This window comes from Hyla sarda, chromosome 1, assembly GCF_029499605.1.
Source record: "Hyla sarda isolate aHylSar1 chromosome 1, aHylSar1.hap1, whole genome shotgun sequence".
Classification (NCBI taxonomy): Eukaryota; Metazoa; Chordata; class Amphibia; order Anura; family Hylidae; genus Hyla; species Hyla sarda.
This window is the reverse complement of record NC_079189.1, coordinates 558,890,693-558,911,084: the sequence shown is the minus strand read 5'-3', so window position 1 is coordinate 558,911,084 and position 20,392 is coordinate 558,890,693.

The following is a 20,392-nucleotide window of genomic DNA, read 5'->3' as shown; positions in this document are numbered from 1 at the left end:
CTGAATACAGACTAAGGAAACACAAAGCAAATGCAGAACATACACAAATACTAAAACCTGACAAATGTACTAAAACAAAGCAGGCTAAAATCTATATATCAAACAGGACAGATAACCATGGTTAAAACTCAGTATATGTGCACAGACAGACATAGTGAACATCAAGCCAACATGGCCAGAATACAGGTCTAATCACCAAACCAGAACAGCACCAGAAGAGGTCTTATATATCCTCCCAGAGCTGAAGTCAAGAAGGTTAACTCTTCTCATGCCAGGGAGAATTAACACATAAACTGTTCAGACATTAACAATGTTTGAACAGGACCCAGAGCAGAAAATACAAAATGCAGATAAACGGACATTACAGGATGTTTTCCTGTCTGGTAAAAGTTGCCTTAGGCACTTCCAGTGTCACTGTTCTGGGCCCAAAGCTCCAGGGTATATTGTGTTGTGTTATCTTTTGATTGTGTGTTATACATATGTTCATTAGTGCTACTGTATCTTTAAGGTATGCCATGCAGAGTAAACCATGTGATTCTGATGCCCCAATGGGATGCCCCCACCTTAATCCTTATATAGTGTGCGTGTGGGGGGGGGGGGGGGAAGAGTTGTTCAGTTTAGTTCCAATTTTAGTGTGAGCTGTGGTACAATGTGGAGAGGAGCTGGTAGAAGTCTGTGATAGTCCGAGGAGGCCTGAGGAAAAATTTACAGCCACGCAATTTCCAAGAACCCCATTGCACAGGCACAGTTCCAAGCCTGGTGATAAGCTAGAAGCTCCGGGGTAATATTCTTTAGCCAGTCTAAAGTCAGCATGGTTTGTCACAAGTGGCAAGCTAAAGTATAAGTCTGCAGCAACCATAATACAGTCAAGCAAAAGTAACTATAAGTCCCAGCAAGGCAACAGACTCCCCAGGGTTACTCTGCATCTTCCCTGCTCTGATCTGTACTGTAAAGGATATTACCACCATTCCTACTTCAGTAAAATATAGTTATCCATAACCCTGCATCTGTGGTCATTGTCTCCTTGGAGAGTGGTGGTTAACGCTATCCTGGTGTCACGAACAGTACATCCCCCCAGTGGTACACCACATGTGTATAGAGGAAAGATTAAGACTTCCCCTCTTTACAAACCCATTCCTAGCTTTAGTTTTAACCTGCATAAAAAACTGAACATGCTCTGATTGTAATAGTGGAAGCTACATAATAAAGCCTATTTTGAAACATTTCTGTCAAGTCTTTTGACGTTGTGCAGTTATGTCAAAAGTTTAGATCACACTGGGTCTCAGTCCTGGGACCCACTGCAACCGCGAATTAGAAGCATATGCTTCCCTTCCTGGCTGTCAATCAAATACAAATCATTCACTGCAGTAGTATATACAATGAATAAGTCAGATGGAAAGGCTAGCCGGGAGGGAGGAGCACTGTGGTGTATTTTACTGCTAATAACTTGCAGTGGGTCAAAGGAGTGAGACTCGATGTGATCTAAACTTTTAACATATCTGGACGACATGTCAAAAGTGTTTTCAAATGACAGTAACTCTTTAAAGACACGTGTTTGTGTTTCTGCTCCTTGAATTAGACCAGCTCCATTGATAATCTCTAAGAGACATGTACGTCCCCTGTCACTCTTATGTATGCCATATTTAAGAAGTGTCGGTCCTTACATGCCGTGCACACTAAGCAACATTTTCAAGTAAACAAAACTGTCAGAAATGTATGTCAACAATTACCTGTTAATTTAAGTAATTTAAGGTACAGCAAATCCTAAATTGTGTGATTTTTATACATACATCATACCACTAGGATATTTACAAAAAATGGTGTAAACTGTGGCCAAAAATTAGAAAGTCATGGCTTGTGAAAATTCTCTCATGCTCACCAAAATCTAAACAATGCCATGAAAAATTGGCATCAAATGTAAGGTCGTGTTCACACAATGTTTACAGTTGGTATTTTTCGGCTGTTTAAAAATCTGCTAGAACTCAATAGAAAAAAAGACCAATTTGCACATGTTTTTTGAGCAGTAAAAACACGATTTTGTAGTTTACGGCCCAAAATGCAGGCAATAATACATTGTGTGAACATGGCATAAGACAGATTTATTAGCAAGAAATCCAAAAATAGGTTCCCATAATTTTTCTGAATTTTAGACAGTCTTAAATACGGCAAATGGTGTCAGCCACCTGTGTCTACTACTATAGTGTCTGCCACTTCTAAATAAAATTTATGACAATATAATAGAATAATCTGCAAAATCTTAAGGATTTTTGTGTCTTATAAAATGCATTGATTTGGAAAATATGGCAAATGCCAACCTGTATGTTGTATGTGTGTAACCGTGTGTGTGTGTGTTCATGTGTGTGCAACTGACACACCATGAAAAATGCCCAAATTACATGCACTTAATTGATTTAATTATTATACAAGATGTCCTGGGTAAGTGGATGCACACTGACTATTTAACTATATTGAGAAGTTAATGATTCATTAAAAGACATGACTAACCCTGAAGGTCTTTGTTCTATCATATTAATGTCTATCCCTTAAAGGGAATGTGCTGCCTTTTTTTCATTATTAGTGTCAAATACTGAAATATTTCCTTATTTTGTAATCTGTTTCTATTTTCTGATTGTAAATTTTTTTGTACATTATTTTGGGGGCTGCCATCCTGCCTGAGCTATTTTTTTTTTAAACAGAATTTAGTGATCTACTTTACAGCAGGACCCTTGGACCACAGACAGCAGCAGACAGGACCTGTCTCGTTCAGATGAGTTGGAGACCTTTTCGGAGGTCATACTACAGGGAGGGGGTGTTGATCTCTGCTGTTAATGGTGGTAAATCCAGTGTTATCTCTCCCCTGGTGTTCCCTTTCACTGTGCTCCTCAGAAAAAAAGGCATTACTGGAAAATTATATGTACAGAACAGGACATCTCAGCTTAGTTTAAGCCCTAGTGGTCAGAATGGCATCTGCAAGATTTCAGGAATATTATTAACCCCTTAAGGACCAAGGGCGTACAGGTACGCCCTTGGTCCTGCTCTCCTGATATAACGCGGGGTTACACAGTAACCCCGCGTCATATCGCGGCGGGCCCGGCGTCATAGTGAAGCCGGGACCCGCCTCTAATAGCGCGCAGCGCCCATCGCGGCGCCGCGCGCTATTAACCCTTTAGCCGCGCGCTCAGAGCTGAGCCGCGCGGCTAAAAGTGAAAGTGAAAGTTCCCGACTAGCTCAGTCGGGCTGTTCGGGATAGCCGCGGCTAATCGCGGCATCCCGAACAGCTGACAGGACAGCGGGAGGGCCCCTACCTGCCTCCTCGCTGTCCGATCGCCGAATGACTGCTCAGTACCTGAGATCCAGGCCTGAGCAGTCATGCGGCAGAATCGTTGATCACTGGTTTCTTATGAGAAACCAGTGATCAGCATAGGAGATCAGTGTGTGCAGTGTTATAGGTCCCTATGGGACCTATAACACTGCAAAAAAAAAGTTGAAAAAAAAAGTGAATAAAGATCATTTAACTCCTCCCCTATTAAAAGTTTGAATCACCCCCCTTTTCCAATAAAAAAAAAACACAGTGTAAATAAAAATAAAAATAAACATATGTGGTATCACCGCGTGCGGAAATGTCCGAATTATAAAAATATATCATTAATTAAACCGCTCGGTCAATGGCGTGCGCGCAAAAAAATTCCAAAATCCCAAATAGTGCATTTTTGGTCACTTTTTATATCATTTAAAAATGAATAAAAAGTGATCTATCAATGCAAAAATGGTACCGTTAAAAACTTCAGATCACGGCGCAAAAAATTAGCCCTCATACCGCCCCATACACGGAAAAATAAAAAAGTTATAGGGGTCAGAAGATGACAATTTTAAACGTATTAATTTTCCTGCATGTAGTTATGATTTTTTCCAGAAGTCCGACAAAATCAAACCTATATAAGTAGGGTATCATTTTAATCGTATGGACCTACAGAATACATATCAGGTGTCATTTTTACCAAAAAATGTACTACGTAGAAACGGAAGCCCCCAAAAGTTACAAAACAGCGTTTTTTTTTTCAATTTTGTCGCACAATGATTTTTTTTCCCGCTTCACCATAGATTTTTGGGCAAAATGAATGACGTCATTACAAAGCAGAATTGGTGGCGCAAAAAATAAGCCATCATATGGATTTTTAGGTGTAAATTTGAAAGAGTTATGATTTTTTAAAGGCAAGGAGCAAAAAACGAAAATGCAAAAACGGAAAAACCCCCGGTCCTTAAGGGGTTAAATATAGATAGCAAAATGTAAAAAATATATAATAAAAAATGTGTACAAAATATGGTTAACGTAAACACCTGATTTAAATAATAGGTAATTTCCTGATTATACATTCCCTTTAAGAACAATACCATTTTAGGAGATTTGCAGGAATATCCATTTATTAATGGACTAGCCACAGTATAGGCTTTCAATTTGTGATTGTTGGGGGCCTGACCTCATGGCCTCCTAGTATCAGAGTTTGTAGTGTTTGAACTATTCCACTGAACCTAGGATGAATCCTGGGGTTTGAAAGGGAAAGAAAAATGATTTAACCCCTCGAGAACGCAGACAATTTTTATTGGCTCCTTTTTTCATCTACAGACCAATTTTTCTTGCTGGACCAATTGTACTTTGTATTGACACCTTTATTTTAACATTATATATATATATATATATATATATATATATATATGGGTCAAAATTTAAAGAAAACCAAAACCCAATTTTGCAACTTTTTGTGCAGTGCATTTTATAGTAAAACTGACATCTTATCTTTATTATTCAGATCAGCATGATTACAATAATGTCTAATTTATAAAGCTTTTGTTTTATTGTACTATTTTCTAAAAATAATTTAAACGTAAAAAATTTTTTTTGCTCAAAATCTCCCTCTTCTGACCCTTATAACTTTTATTTTTCTGTCTATGGGGCTATGTGAGGGTTCATCTTTTGCACCATGATTTTTTTTTATTGGTATCATTTAGGATACATGTTATTTCTTTTATATACATTTTTTATATTTGAAAAATAGGAAATGGGGGGTTATTTGATGTAAATGGAGATTTGCTTTATATTCTCTAAAACATTTTTGTTTAAACTTTTCAACTATCCCTAGGTAACATTTATAAGCTACTATTAGATTTATGCAATGCTATTTCATTGCATTGATTAGTTGAATTAACGGGGTATTCTGGCCATAGACATCTTATCCCCTATCCAAAGGATAGGAGATAAAATGTTTGATCGCGGGTGGCTCGCCGCTGGGAGTCTCTGTGATCTCCGTGCAGCACCCGGCATTCTATGCAGGACTTCTGCAGTCTCGGAAACCTCTGTTCACGCCCATAGACAATAATGGGGAGGGCTGGGCGGTATACCGGTTCATACCGAATACCGACATTTTTGTGCTGCACGATATGAATTTTAACCCATACCGCAATACCGGTTTGGCCCCTCCCCCTCGGGAATGAATGAATTATTAGCGCAGCGCTACACTAACTTTACAGTCCCTGTTGCATAGTCAAATAAAAAAAAATCCTGGAATGACCAGCTTCAGCATGATGGCTGATTTAAGCCATTGATGGTGATGGCCGGCTGCTGATAACTGTTGTCACCCACTGTTATGAGGTGAGTTCAACTTTCTTCATAATAAGAGTGTGAGCGTTTACCGCACAAGTATCACTAAGGGAGTGACAGAGCTTTAAGAATAAAAATAATGGATACTTTTCTGTGTGATTTCCCTAGCTAAAATTCTAACAGTATCCTTCCTAGTAACTTCTCCACACATGCGAAATGCCCACTCGGCCAATCACTGATCATTTGGAAAGTTGCTTTATTTCTGTTCTTAGATGAATTGGAGCCTTATGTGTCTTGTGTGCAAAAATCTAATAAAGTGTTAATAATTTTCAAACTTATGTAATAGTCTAGACTGCATTACTGCAAGTTATATTTTATGTACTCAAAAATGTTGTAACAATTGTTCACAAGGAATAAAGTACAATTTCTCTGAAACTGTTTTTTCAAACCACCAAGTCATCCTATAAATCACCACCTATGAAAGGTAAAGTATTGCATGTTTTACATTTTAAGTCAAACAGTATAAAAGCCATTTTCCTCTACAAACAAAACAGTAGATCTGCAAGGAATGTTAACATCTCTTGAGCATTATGTTTTCCCCATTGTACTGACTTAAATGCTAAACCCAACCTGCAAGAAAAGAAAGACTTTTATAAACAAAGTAATGTAACTAGTGATGAGAAAAGTGAGGCCGCTAAACCCGCAGAAATCATTAGAAGGTAAACAGAAGAGACATGCTCCTTCCCTGTAGGCGAGGTGGATTTGTCTATGTGGAAGTTAATGCTGTTATGATCTCCTTGAACTTAAACACCTTCTACCTGACCAGAAAAGACCTTGTGATGACTCTTAAACACATTTGTCTCCAGGGCTTATATTTTATGATGTTACTTAATAATGTAAATATAACCATGATATACAATCACTGGCCACCTGTTCCTTGTTAACACAAGTAGCTAATCAGCCAATCACATAGCAGAAACTAAATGCATTTAGGCATGTAGAAAAGTCAAGACAACTTCCTGAAGTTCAATCTAAGCATTAGAATGGGGAATTTAAGTGACATTGAACGTGGCATGGCTTTCGGTGCCAGACGGGCTGGCCCGAGTATTTCACAAACTGCTAATCTACTAAGATTTCATGCACATCATCTCTAGGGTTTACAGAAAATGGTCCTAAAAAGAGAAAATATTCAGTGAGCGGCAGCTGTGTGGATGAAATTGTCATGCTGTTGTCAAAGGAGTATGGGCAGACTGGTTTGAGATGACAGAAAGGCAACAGAAACTCAAATAACCACACGTTACAACCAAGTTATGCAGAATACCATCTCTGACCACACATGTCCAACTTTAAAGCACATGGGCTGCAGCAGCAGAAGACCAAACCGAGGGCCACTCCTGTCTTCTAAGAACAGAAAACTGAGGCTAAAATTTAGCTGACCAAAAAGATTGATGGTCTTTCCTATCGACAGACCATCAATCAAGTGGTCCCAGAAAACTTTATTAACCCCTTAATGCATTCTGTCATACATGTTTGTTGGAAGTGCATTGGGGAAATAAGGTTCACTCCAGAGGTAGAGGGTGCCAGTTGTGTATTACCAATGGCATCCACTGGCAATAACTTTAATCCCAGCTGTTTAATATGCTAGATCCCATGTTTGCTTACAGTCTAGGCAAGCAGAGGGGAAGGGCATCTGTGGCGTCGGTGCATGATGAGGGAATTATCCTGTTTGTGGTGCCAAAAAGAGTTGTGGCGCCCACTGGGTGTTAGTAGACGTACCTGATCACTTGAAGACACCAGGGCACCGTTTATCCGATCCACGGTACGAAGATGGGAAGCAGTCTTCCTGGGCCAGACACAATGAGTCAATAAACACACCGACGTCAGGTTACAGTTAACTGCTTTTACTGAGCTTGTGAAGTTGGTATAACACAAACAGCTGGCCTTAGTGTGAGAGTGCAGCGCACCCCTTGCGAGCCTTGTTGCCGTTCTGAGACTTGTGATGCTTTTCAGCGGACGGGATTGTAGAATTTGTGGTACTGGTAGCTAGGGTCCTTTCAAGGCACTGTAGACTATTCTGCAGGGGCATGTAATCCTCCTGCGAGTGACACTTGTAAGATGACAAGTAGTAAACTTGGAGCTGAAGTAGGCCTCTGCTTATGACACACGACACACCTGAGCTTAGCTGTTGTTCAGGAGTCTCACTAGGTTGGAAACTAACTGTGGACTAACTCCTCCCCTGTACCTCACTATACAGAGGGGACTTTTGGAGTCTCAGTGGCTCACATGATCACATGGGATTCACTGCTCACATTTTTAAAGGTACAGTAACATGTTGAACTTATATGCATGGAACCATAACAAAATTAATTTAAGAAAAATATCTTATTTTAATAATACACTATGCACATAATTGATAAAACAAAAAGGACACTAGTGGACCCAACACAATGTGCTGCTAGGCTGCATGAGACAGTCCAAAACCACGAGACAGCCACTTGTGCAGGAACACAACACATCTATTCATCACCCAATCTATAAAGCAGTGTTAGGCTGGGTTCACACCACGTTTTGTAACTACTGTTCCCGTATACGGCTGGTAGGAGGGGGGGGCGGGGCTTAATCGCGGCGCCCGCACTCAGCTGTATTCGGGAACCGTATTTAATGCATGTCTATGAGCTGACCGGAGTGATCGACCGCGTTTTTGCCTACGGTCGGGAAACCGCACACGGCCGAAAACGAAGCTGACCGGAGGCTGTGGTTCACTCCGGTCGGCTCATAGACATGCATTAAATACAGTTCCCGAATACAGCTGAGTGCGGGAGCCGCAATTAAGCCCCGCCCCACCTCCTCCCAGCTGTATACGGGAACCGTAATTACAAAACGTGGTGTGAACCCAGCCTTACCAAACCAGGGTGCCCCTAGCTGTTGCAAAACTACAATTCCCAGCATGCTGGTTGGAAAATAATGCTATATAGTGTGTGTAGGGACATGCCCATTGATAAGGGTGATGGTAACTAGAATATGGGTGTCACGATGCCGGCTGGCAGGTAGTGGATCCTCTGTGCCAGAGAGGGATTGGCGTGGACCGTGCTAGTGGATCGGTTCTAAGTCACTACTGGTTTTCACCAGAGCCCGCCGCAAAGCGGGATGGTCTTGCTGCGGCGGTAGTGACCAGGTCGTATCCACTAGCAACGGCTCAACCTCTCTGGCTGCTGAAGATAGGCGCGGTACAAGGGAGTAGACAGAAGCAAGGTCGGACGTAGCAGAAGGTCGGGGCAGGCAGCAAGGATCGTAGTCAGGGGCAACGGCAGGAGGTCTGGAACACAGGCTAGGAACACACAAGGAACGCTTTCACTGGCACTAAGGCAACAAGATCCGGCGAGGGAGTGAAGGGGAAGTGAGGTGATATAGGGAAGTGCACAGGTGTAAACACTAATTGGAACCACTGCGCCAATCAGCGGCGCAGTGGCCCTTTAAATCGCAAAGACCCGGCGCGCGCGCGCCCTAGGGAGCGGGGCCGCGCGCGCCGGGACAGAACTGACGGAGAGCGAGTCAGGTACGGGAGCCGGGGTGCGCATCGCGAGCGGGCGCTACCCGCATCGCGAATCGCATCCCGGCCAGAGGTGGTATCGCAGCGCCCCGGGTCCGTGGAACCGACCGGAGCGCTGCAGTGAGAGGAGTGTAGCGAGCGCTCCGGGGAGGAGCGGGGACCCGGAGCGCTCGGCGTAACAGTACCCCCCCCCTTGGGTCTCCCCCTCTTTTTAGAGCCTGAGAACCTGAGGACCAGACTTTTGTCCAGGATATTGTCCTCAGGTTCCCAGGACCTCTCTTCTGGACCACAACCCTCCCAATCCACTAAAAAGAAGGTTTTCCCTCTGACCTTTTTAGATGCTAAAATTTCTTTGACGGAGAAGATGTCCGAGGAGCCGGAGACAGGAGTGGGGGGAACAGATTTGGGAGAGAAACGGTTAATGATAAGTGGTTTAAGAAGAGAAACATGAAAGGCATTAGGAATACGAAGAGAAGGAGGAAGAAGAAGTTTGTAAGAGACAGGATTAATCTGGCGCAAAATCTTGAAAGGACCAAGATAGCGTGGTCCCAACTTATAGCTAGGGACACGGAAGCGGACATATTTAGCGGAGAGCCATACCTTGTCTCCAGGGGAAAAAATGGGAGGAGCTCTTCTTTTCTTATCCGCGAATCTCTTCATGCGTGAAGAAGCCTGTAAGAGAGAATTTTGGGTCTCTCTCCATATGATGGAAAGATCACGAGAAATTTCATCCACAGCGGGCAGACCAGAGGGCAAGGGGGTAGGGAGGGGGGGAAGAGGGTGACGGCCGTACACCACGAAAAACGGGGATTTGGAGGAAGATTCAGAGATTCTGAAATTATACGAGAATTCGGCCCAAGGTAGAAGATCTGCCCAGTCATCCTGGCGGGAGGAAACAAAATGTCGTAAATAGTCACCCAAGATCTGGTTAATTCTTTCTACTTGTCCATTGGATTGAGGATGGTATGCAGAAGAAAAATTTAATTTAATCTTGAGTTGTTTACAGAGAGCCCTCCAGAATTTAGACACAAATTGGACGCCTCTATCCGAGACGATCTGCGTAGGCAACCCGTGAAGACGAAAAATGTGTACAAAAAATTGTTTAGCCAACTGAGGCGCTGAAGGAAGACCAGGAAGAGGGATGAAATGTGCCATTTTGGAGAATCGATCAACGACCACCCAAATAACAGTGTTGCCATGGGATGGGGGTAAGTCAGTAATAAAATCCATACCAATCAGAGACCAAGGTTGTTCGGGGACAGGCAGAGGAAGAAGAAAACCAGCGGGCTTCTGGCGAGGAGTCTTATCCCGGGCACAGATAGTGCAGGCTCGCACAAAGTCCACCACATCAGTCTCTAGAGTCGGCCACCAATAGAAGCGAGAGATGAGTTGCACAGATTTCTTGATGCCCGCATGACCTGCGAGATGGGAGGAGTGACCCCATTTGAGGATTCCGAGGCGTTGGCGTGGAGAAACAAAGGTCTTTCCTGGAGGAGTTTGCCTGATGGAGGCTGGAGAAGTGGAAATCAGGCAGTCAGGAGGAATGATGTGTTGAGGAGAGAGTTCAATTTCAGAAGCATCTGAGGAACGAGAGAGAGCATCGGCCCTAATGTTCTTATCAGCAGGCCGAAAGTGAATTTCAAAATTAAATCGGGCAAAGAACAGAGACCACCTGGCCTGACGAGGATTCAGCCGTTGGGCAGACTGGAGGTAGGAGAGGTTCTTGTGATCGGTGTAAATAATAACTGGAAATCTTGATCCCTCCAGCAGATGCCTCCATTCCTCAAGTGCTAATTTAATGGCTAGAAGCTCTCGATCCCCGATGGAGTAGTTCCTCTCCGCCGGAGAGAAGGTCCTAGAAAAAAAACCACAAGTAACAGCATGCCCGGAAGAGTTTTTTTGTAGAAGGACAGCTCCAGCTCCCACTGAGGAGGCATCAACCTCCAATAGGAAGGGTTTAGATGGGTCAGGTCAGGAGAGCACGGGAGCCGAAGAAAAGGCAGACTTGAGTCGTTTAAAGGCGTCTTCCGCTTGAGGAGGCCAAGACTTGGGATCGGCATTTTTTTTGGTTAAAGCCACAATAGGAGCCACAATGGTAGAAAAATGTGGAATAAATTGCCTGTAATAATTGGCGAACCCCAAAAAACGTTGGATGGCACGGAGTCCGGAGGGGCGTGGCCAATCTAAGACGGCAGAGAGTTTATCTGGGTCCATTTGTAGTCCCTGGCCAGAGACCAAGTATCCTAGAAAAGGAAGAGATTGGCATTCAAACAGACATTTCTCAATTTTAGCATAGAGTTGATTGTCACGAAGTCTCTGAAGAACCATACGGACATGCTGGCGGTGTTCTTCTAGATTGGCCGAAAAAATTAGGATATCATCTAGATATACAACAACACAGGAGTATAACAGATCACGAAAAATTTCATTAACAAAGTCTTGGAAGACAGCAGGGGCGTTGCACAGGCCAAAGGGCATGACCAGATACTCAAAGTGTCCATCTCTGGTGTTAAATGCTGTTTTCCACTCATCCCCCTCTCTGATGCGGATGAGGTTATAGGCGCCTCTTAAGTCCAATTTAGTAAAGATGTGGGCACCTTGGAGGCGATCAAAGAGTTCAGAGATGAGGGGTAAGGGGTAGCGGTTCTTAACCGTGATTTTATTAAGTCCGCGGTAGTCAATGCAAGGACGTAGGGAGCCATCTTTTTTGGACACAAAGAAAAATCCGGCTCCGGCAGGAGAGGAGGATTTACGGATAAAGCCCTTTTTTAGATTCTCCTGGACGTATTCAGACATGGCAAGAGTCTCTGGGGCAGAGAGAGGATAAATTCTGCCCCGGGGTGGAGTAGTGCCCGGGAGGAGGTCGATAGGACAATCATAAGGCCTGTGAGGAGGTAGAGTCTCCGCTTGTTTTTTGCAGAAAACATCCGCGAAGTCCATATAGGCCTTAGGGAGACCGGTTACTGGAGGAACCACAGAGTCACGGCAAGAGTTACTGGGAACCGGTTTTAGACAGTCCTTGGAACAAGAGGGCCCCCAACTCTTGATCTCCCCAGTGGACCAATCCAGGGTTGGGGAATGAAGTTGAAGCCAGGGAAGTCCAAGGAGAATTTCCGAGGTGCAATTGGGGAGGACCAAAAGTTCAATCCTCTCGTGATGAGATCCGATGCTCATTAGAAGGGGCTCCGTGCGGAAACGTATGGAACAGTCCAATCTTTCATTGTTTATACAATTGATGTAAAGGGGTCTGGCGAGACTGGTCACTGGGATGTTGAACCTGTTGACGAGAGAGGCCAAAATAAAATTTCCTGCAGATCCAGAGTCCAAGAAGGCCACAGAAGAGAAGGAGAAGGCAGAGGCAGACATCCGCACAGGCACAGTAAGACGTGGAGAAGCAGAGTAGACATCAAGGATTGTCTCACCTTTGTGCGGAGTCAGCGTACGTCTTTCCAGGCGGGGAGGGCGGATAGGACAATCCCTCAGGAAGTGTTCGGTACTAGCACAGTACAGGCAGAGGTTCTCCATGCGGCGTCGTGTCCTCTCTTGAGATGTCAGGCGAGACCGGTCGACCTGCATAGCCTCCACGGCGGGAGGCACAGGAACAGATTGCAGGGAACCAGAGGAGAGAGGAGCCGAGGAGAAGAAACGCCTCGTGCGAACAGAGTCCATATCTTGGCGGAGCTCCTGACGCCTTTCGGAAAAACGCATGTCAATGCGAGTGGCTAGGTGAATAAGTTCATGAAGATTAGCAGGCATTTCTCGTGCGGCCAGAACATCTTTAATGTTGCTGGATAGGCCTTTTTTAAAGGTCGCGCAGAGGGCCTCATTGTTCCAGGATAATTCAGAAGCAAGAGTACGGAATTGTACGGCATACTCGCCAACGGAAGAATTACCCTGGACCAGGTTCAACAGGGCAGTCTCAGCAGAAGAGGCTCGGGCAGGTTCCTCAAAGACACTTCGGATTTCAGAGAAGAAGGAGTGTACGGAGGCAGTGACGGGGTCATTGCGGTCCCAGAGCGGTGTGGCCCAAGACAGGGCTTTTCCAGACAGAAGGCTGACTACGAAAGCCACCTTAGACCTTTCAGTGGGAAACAGGTCCGACATCATCTCCAGATGCAGAGAACATTGGGAAAGAAAGCCACGGCAAAACTTAGAGTCCCCATCAAATTTATCCGGCAAGGATAGGCGTAGACCAGGAGCGGCCACTCGCTGCGGAGGAGGTGCAGGAGCTGGCGGAGGAGATGACTGCTGAAGCTGTGGTAGTAACTGCTGTAGCATAACGGTCAGTTGAGACAGCTGTTGGCCTTGTTGCGCTATCTGTTGTGACTGCTGGGCGATCACCGTGGTGAGGTCAGCGACAACTGGCAGAGGAACTTCAGCGGGATCCATGGCCGGATCTACTGTCACGATGCCGGCTGGCAGGTAGTGGATCCTCTGTGCCAGAGAGGGATTGGCGTGGACCGTGCTAGTGGATCGGTTCTAAGTCACTACTGGTTTTCACCAGAGCCCGCCGCAAAGCGGGATGGTCTTGCTGCGGCGGTAGTGACCAGGTCGTATCCACTAGCAACGGCTCAACCTCTCTGGCTGCTGAAGATAGGCGCGGTACAAGGGAGTAGACAGAAGCAAGGTCGGACGTAGCAGAAGGTCGGGGCAGGCAGCAAGGATCGTAGTCAGGGGCAACGGCAGGAGGTCTGGAACACAGGCTAGGAACACACAAGGAACGCTTTCACTGGCACTAAGGCAACAAGATCCGGCGAGGGAGTGAAGGGGAAGTGAGGTGATATAGGGAAGTGCACAGGTGTAAACACTAATTGGAACCACTGCGCCAATCAGCGGCGCAGTGGCCCTTTAAATCGCAAAGACCCGGCGCGCGCGCGCCCTAGGGAGCGGGGCCGCGCGCGCCGGGACAGAACTGACGGAGAGCGAGTCAGGTACGGGAGCCGGGGTGCGCATCGCGAGCGGGCGCTACCCGCATCGCGAATCGCATCCCGGCCAGAGGTGGTATCGCAGCGCCCCGGGTCCGTGGAACCGACCGGAGCGCTGCAGTGAGAGGAGTGTAGCGAGCGCTCCGGGGAGGAGCGGGGACCCGGAGCGCTCGGCGTAACAATGGGGCTTTGTATTTGCAGACCAGGTAGAGTGCTCTGCTGATCCACCTCCTATAATGGCCACCCGGATGTAATGTTTGGCAGGGAAAATTGCAGCCCTCAACTCACTCAGACCACTGTCCCTGCCTTTTTGTGTGCCCACCTCCCTAATAGGATGGCCCCAAACCATGATGCTGGTCTCTACTAAAGTGCAAGGCATAGTAAAGTCAGGGAAGCAGAAACACAAGGGATAAACAAACAGTAAAGAGTAGATGGGCCGAATCCAAACCTAGAGCGCTCGCAGTGCAAATACGGAAAACAGAAGAATAATCAGATCACTTAGCCAAGGGTCAAAAACACAGGATAGATCAAGCAAGGAGAAATTCAGAAGCTACTGCAGAAAGAACTCAAACACAGGAAAATAGTAACAGACTGGTATTTATATCCCCTATGAAGATAGCTTGGGCGCTGAGACCAGATGTAATTGGCCCGTTGCCCAAGCCCCATGATTGGCCCTTGTGTCGCCACAGAAAAGCAGCATGCTAAAATAAAATTAACCAAAAATATAGTCCACTAATGCAACTTCAAAAATGCAAAATCAAAACTTTATTAAAAAAGACATGATAGATTGAAAACCATGCTCTGTGTGAGGTATTAAAGAGAGGCAGTGCATTACCGGAGGATCACAGATAATAATATTCGAGTAACGCCATGACACCTGTAACTGTAACCTACAGTATATTAAGATCGATTCTTACCAAGATTAAATATCCATAATCAGTACTTTATAACTACGGTATTCAGACCATACAGAGACTTTCCAAACTACTGAATCTAAGTCACAAACAAGTCCCTTCATATCAATAAGTAGCATTCCATCCCCCAAGCAGATAGGGCAGTTCCATGTAGAACTAAGCAAAATATAACCAAAGCTTCTTACTCATATCTGTCCAGGGATGTGCACCTTTTAACCCCAAGGCCTGTTTCGCTAACTTCCTCAGGGTCTTGATTTAGAATTCATGTATAATTTGTGGGTAGAACAGATTTTTATCAACCCCTGTGCAAGTATATAACTATATTGCACTGATCTGCCTGTCTATGTAAAACAATTGCTGCCCTCCTGTGGTTATATGTATATAATACATATCCTGTAAATAGATAAATGGAATGAGAAGATAGATAGATAGATAGATAGATATGAAATAGATAGTAAATAATATATTGATATAACAATGAAAAGAATGATATTAATATATAGTAGATAGAAAGATAGCTATTTATTTATTTATTTATCTATTTATTTATTTAATGTATATCTATCTATTTTGTATCTATCTATCTATCTATCTATATATATATATATATATATATATATATATATATATATATATATATCTACCTAATATCTATCTATCTCATATCTATCAATTTTATAGCTATCTATATCACATCTATCTATTATTTAAATAATTATGTATCTATCATATACTTATTAGGGCTCGTTCTTATATATCAGGCAATCCTGCTCAATGGTAAAAAAAAAAAACCCACACCAAATGGAAGCTGATGGCAGAAATGATTTCATTGTTACTCATTCCAGGCATTCGGCACTTTATTTAGGTTAGGGACCCACTCTGACTAGGTAGCCTTGACGTGGCGAGTAGGCTTGTACTTTTTGATCAAAATGTATACTAACAACCTGTTTGTTTTTGAAATTGTGTTGAGTAGCAATTAGATCAAAATACTAATGGTGGATTTGCAGCTATGTTTCTCTATTTTTGTGGTATTTTAGATAAAACATTGGATTGGATAGAAGAACACATCTTGTAGCATTTTCCTTTCCGCTCAGATCTTTTTATTACAGAAGGGTGAAATGGTACAACCTTACTTATGAATATTTTTTTGGCATCAGGCAGAGCTGGAGAGTGCCAAATGCAGCACTCCAACTCTCCCATAGAGATGTTTTGAGGGGGTGTGTCAGCCGACGCGTTATGCGTTGGTCGGACACGCCCCCTTGCCGCTAAATGCCTTTAACATGTATTATAAAGGGAATAAACACAGTAAAGGATCAGAGGAGATTTATAAGAAGAAAAACTACCACAAGAGGACATCGTTTTATATTATAGGAGCAAAGGTTTATGCTGTATTATCAGGAAGTATTACTATACTGAAAGAGTAGTGGATGCATGGAATAGCCTTCCTGCAGTGGTATCTGCAAATACAGTGAAGAAGTTTAAAGAAGTGAAAAACTTATCTCCTATCCAAAGGATAGGGGATAAGTTTTAGATCGCGGGGGGTCCAAGTGCTGGGGCCCCCCGCGACCTCCTGTTTGGAGCCCCTGCTCTCCTTCACAGCAGCGTGTCACGACCCCCGCCCAAAGTGGGAGATTGCCGAATGGCTCTCCTATAGAGCTATATGGAGGGGGCAGGGGGTCGTGACGCACCACTGTGAAGGAGAGCCGGGACTCCAAACAGGAGATAACGAGGGCCCCAGCGCTTGGACCCCTTGCGATCTAAAACTTATCCCCTATCCTTTGGATAGGGGATAAGTTTTCTTCCATGATACTTCTCCTTTAACCCCTTAACGACAATTGACGTAAATGTACGGTGGTGTGGTGGTACTTAAAGTGTAAAAAAAAAAGTAAAAAAATTTGAAAAATCCCCCAATAAAAATGTAAATGTAAATCCCCCAATGAAAATGTAAATCATCCGTTTTTCCCATTTTACCCCCAAAAAAGCATTAAAAAATTATTAATAAACATAATTGGTATCACTGCGTGCATAAGTCTGAACTATCAACATATATTGTTAATTATCCCGTACGGCGTAAACTTAAAAGTCCAAAATTGCTGTTTTTTTTCTCACATTTTATTAACTTATTAACCCCTTAAGGACCAGGCCCATTTTGGCCTTAAAGGGGTACTCCGCCCCTAAACATCTTATCCCCTATCCAAAGGATAGGGGATAAGATGTCAGATCGCCGCGGTCCCGCTGCTGGGGACCCCGGGGATCACCGCTGCTGCACCCCGCTGTCATTACTGCACAGAGCGAGTTCACTCTGTGCGTAATGATGGGCGATACATGGGACGGAGCAGCGTGACGTCATGGCTCCGCCCCTCGTGACATCACGGCCCGCCCCCTTAATACCGGCACTCCCCCTCCCATAGACTCGCATTGAAGGGGGCAGTCCGTGACGTCACGAGGGGCGGAGCCATGACGTAACGATGCTCCGGCCCCTGTACTGCCCGTCATTACGCACAGAGTCAACTCGCTCTGTGCAGTAATGACAGCCGGGTGCCGCAGCGGCAATCCCCGGGGTCCCCAGCAGCAGGACCGCGGCGATCTGACATCTTATCCCCTATCCTTTGGATAGGGGATAAGATGTCTAGGGGCGGAGTACCCCTTTAAGGACCGGACCAATTTTCGTTTTTTCCTCCTCGCCTTCTAAAAATCATAACTCTCTTATATTTCCATCCATAGACCCATATGAGGGCTTGTTTTTTGCGTCATCAATTGTACTTTGTAATTACATCACTTATTTTACCATAAAATGGACGGCACAACCAAACTAATATTATTTATGTGGGAAAAGTGAAAAGAAAACTGCAATTGAGCAAATTTTGGAAGGTTTTGTTTTCACGCTGTACGCTTTCCGGTAAAATGACATGTTTTCTTTATTCTGTGGGTCAATGCGATTACAATTATACCCATGTTATATGCTTTTCTATAATTGTACCGCTTAAAAAAAAACATTTTAACAAAATTAGTATGTTTGAAATTGCCCTATTTTGACCACCTATAACTTTCTAATTTTTCCGTATACGGGGCGATTGAGGACTCATTTTTTGCGCCATGATCTGTAGTTTTAATCAGTACCACTTTTGCTTAGGTTTTACTTTTTATTAAAAAAATTGGGTCTTTTTTTTTTTTTACGTTTACGCCGTTCACCGTACGGGGAGGGGATTTTTCTATTTTTTTTAATTTTTATTTTACATTTTTTAACTTTTTGTTTCACACTTTTTATGTCCCCATAGGGGACTATTCATAGCAATTAGTTGATTGCTAATACTGTTCAGTGCTATGTATAGGACATAGCTCTAAACAGTATTATCGTCGATCTTCTGCTCTGGTCTGCTTGATCTCAGACCAGAACAGAAGATCCCGGGAGACGGCCGGAGGTAGGTGAGGGGACCTCCAGCCGCCATGCTGGATAATCGGATCCCTGTGGCAGCGCTTTGGACGATCCGATCATCCATTCAAAGTACCGCACTGCCGCAGATGCTGTGATCTGTATTGATCGTGGATGTCCGCCATTACCGGTGGGTCCCTGGCTGCTGATAGCAGCCGAGACCTGCCGCGCATGACGCGAGCACTGCTCTGGTGCTCACGATCATGGCGGCGCGTAAATGTACGTCATGGTGCGTTAAGTACCACGTCACCATGATGTCCATTGTCGTTAAGGGGTTAAAGAGTAAAATATAAGCAAAAGTGGTAGTGATAAAAATTACAGATCATGGTGCAAAAAATTAGCCCTCATACTGCCCCGTATACAGAAAAATTAGAAAGTTATAGGTGGTCAAATAGGGCAATTTCAAATATACTAATTTTGTTAAAATAGTTTGAGATTTTTTTTAAAGCGGTACAATTATAAAAGGGCCTATAACATGGGTATTATTTTAATCATATTGACCCACAGAATGAAGAAAACATGTAATTCTTACTGTAAAGTGTACAGTGTGAAAACAAAACCTTCCAAAATTTGTTAATTGCGGTTTTCTTTTCAATTTTCCCAAATAAATAATATTTTTTGGGTTGCGCTGTACATTTTATGGTAAAATAAGTGATGTTATTACAAAGTAAAATTGGTGACACAAAAAACAAGCCCTCATATGGGTCTGTGGATGGAAATATAAGAGAGTTATGATTTTTAGAAGGTGAGGAGGAAAAAACGAAAATGCAAAAATAAAATTGGCCTCGTCCTTAAAGGGGTACTCCGGCGCTTAGACATCTTATCCCTTATGATTGCGGGGGACCCGCCGCACCCCATTAAAATCAGTCCCTGGAGCTTGTTCGCTCCGGGTCTGATTACTGTCGATCATGGGGACGGAGCGTTGTGATGTCACGGCTCCGCCCCCGTGTGATGTCACGGCTCCGCCCCTCAATTCAAACCTATGGGAGGGGGCGTGACAGCTGCCCCTCCCATAGGTTTGCATTGAGGGGCGGAGCCATGATGTCACACGGAGGCGGAGCTGTGATGTCACAACGCTCCGTCCCCGTGATCGACGGTAATCAGACCTGGAGCAAACATGCTCCGGGGACTGATTTTAACTGGGGTGGTGCGTGCAAGATCACGGGGCTCCCCAGCGGCGGGACCCCCGCGATCAGGCATCTTATCCCCTATCCTTTGGATAGGGGATAAGATGTCTAAGCCTCGGAGTACCCCTTTAAGGGGTTTAGCATGCATAAGATAGGCATAAGGCTATCTTTTATATCAAATAGCACCAGGGGCTATATATATAGTATTCAGAATATTGAGCAGACTAGATGGGCCAAATGGTTCTTATCTGCCGATACATTCTAATTTCTATATCAATCTATCTATCAATGTACAGTGGGGCAAAAAAGTATTTAGTCAGCCACCAATTGTGAAAGTTCTCCCACTTAAAAAGATGAGAGAGGCCTGTAATTTTCATCATAGGTATACCTCAACTATGAGAGACATAATAAAAATCCATAAAATCACATTGTCTGATTTTTAAAGAGTTTATTTGCAAATTATGGTGGAAAATAAGTATTTGCTCGGGGAACGTAACAAGGGGTTAAGTGAACCTTTATACCCCACAGGTGTTTCATAACTTTTGTATATGTAAAAAAAAAAATTTGTTTTACCTAAAATGCTTGTTTTCCCAAAAATTTTACATTTTTAAAAAGGGTAATAGCAGAAAATACCCCCCAAAATTTGAAGCCCAATTTCTCCCGAGTACGGCGATACCCCATATGTGGCCCTAAACTGTTGCCTTGAAATACGACAGGGCTCCAAAGTGAGAGCGCCATGCGCATTTGAGGCCTAAATTAGGGACTTGCATAGGGGTGGACATAGGGGTATTCTATGCCAGTGATTCCCAAACAGGGGGCCTCCAGCTGTTGCAAAACTCCTAGCATG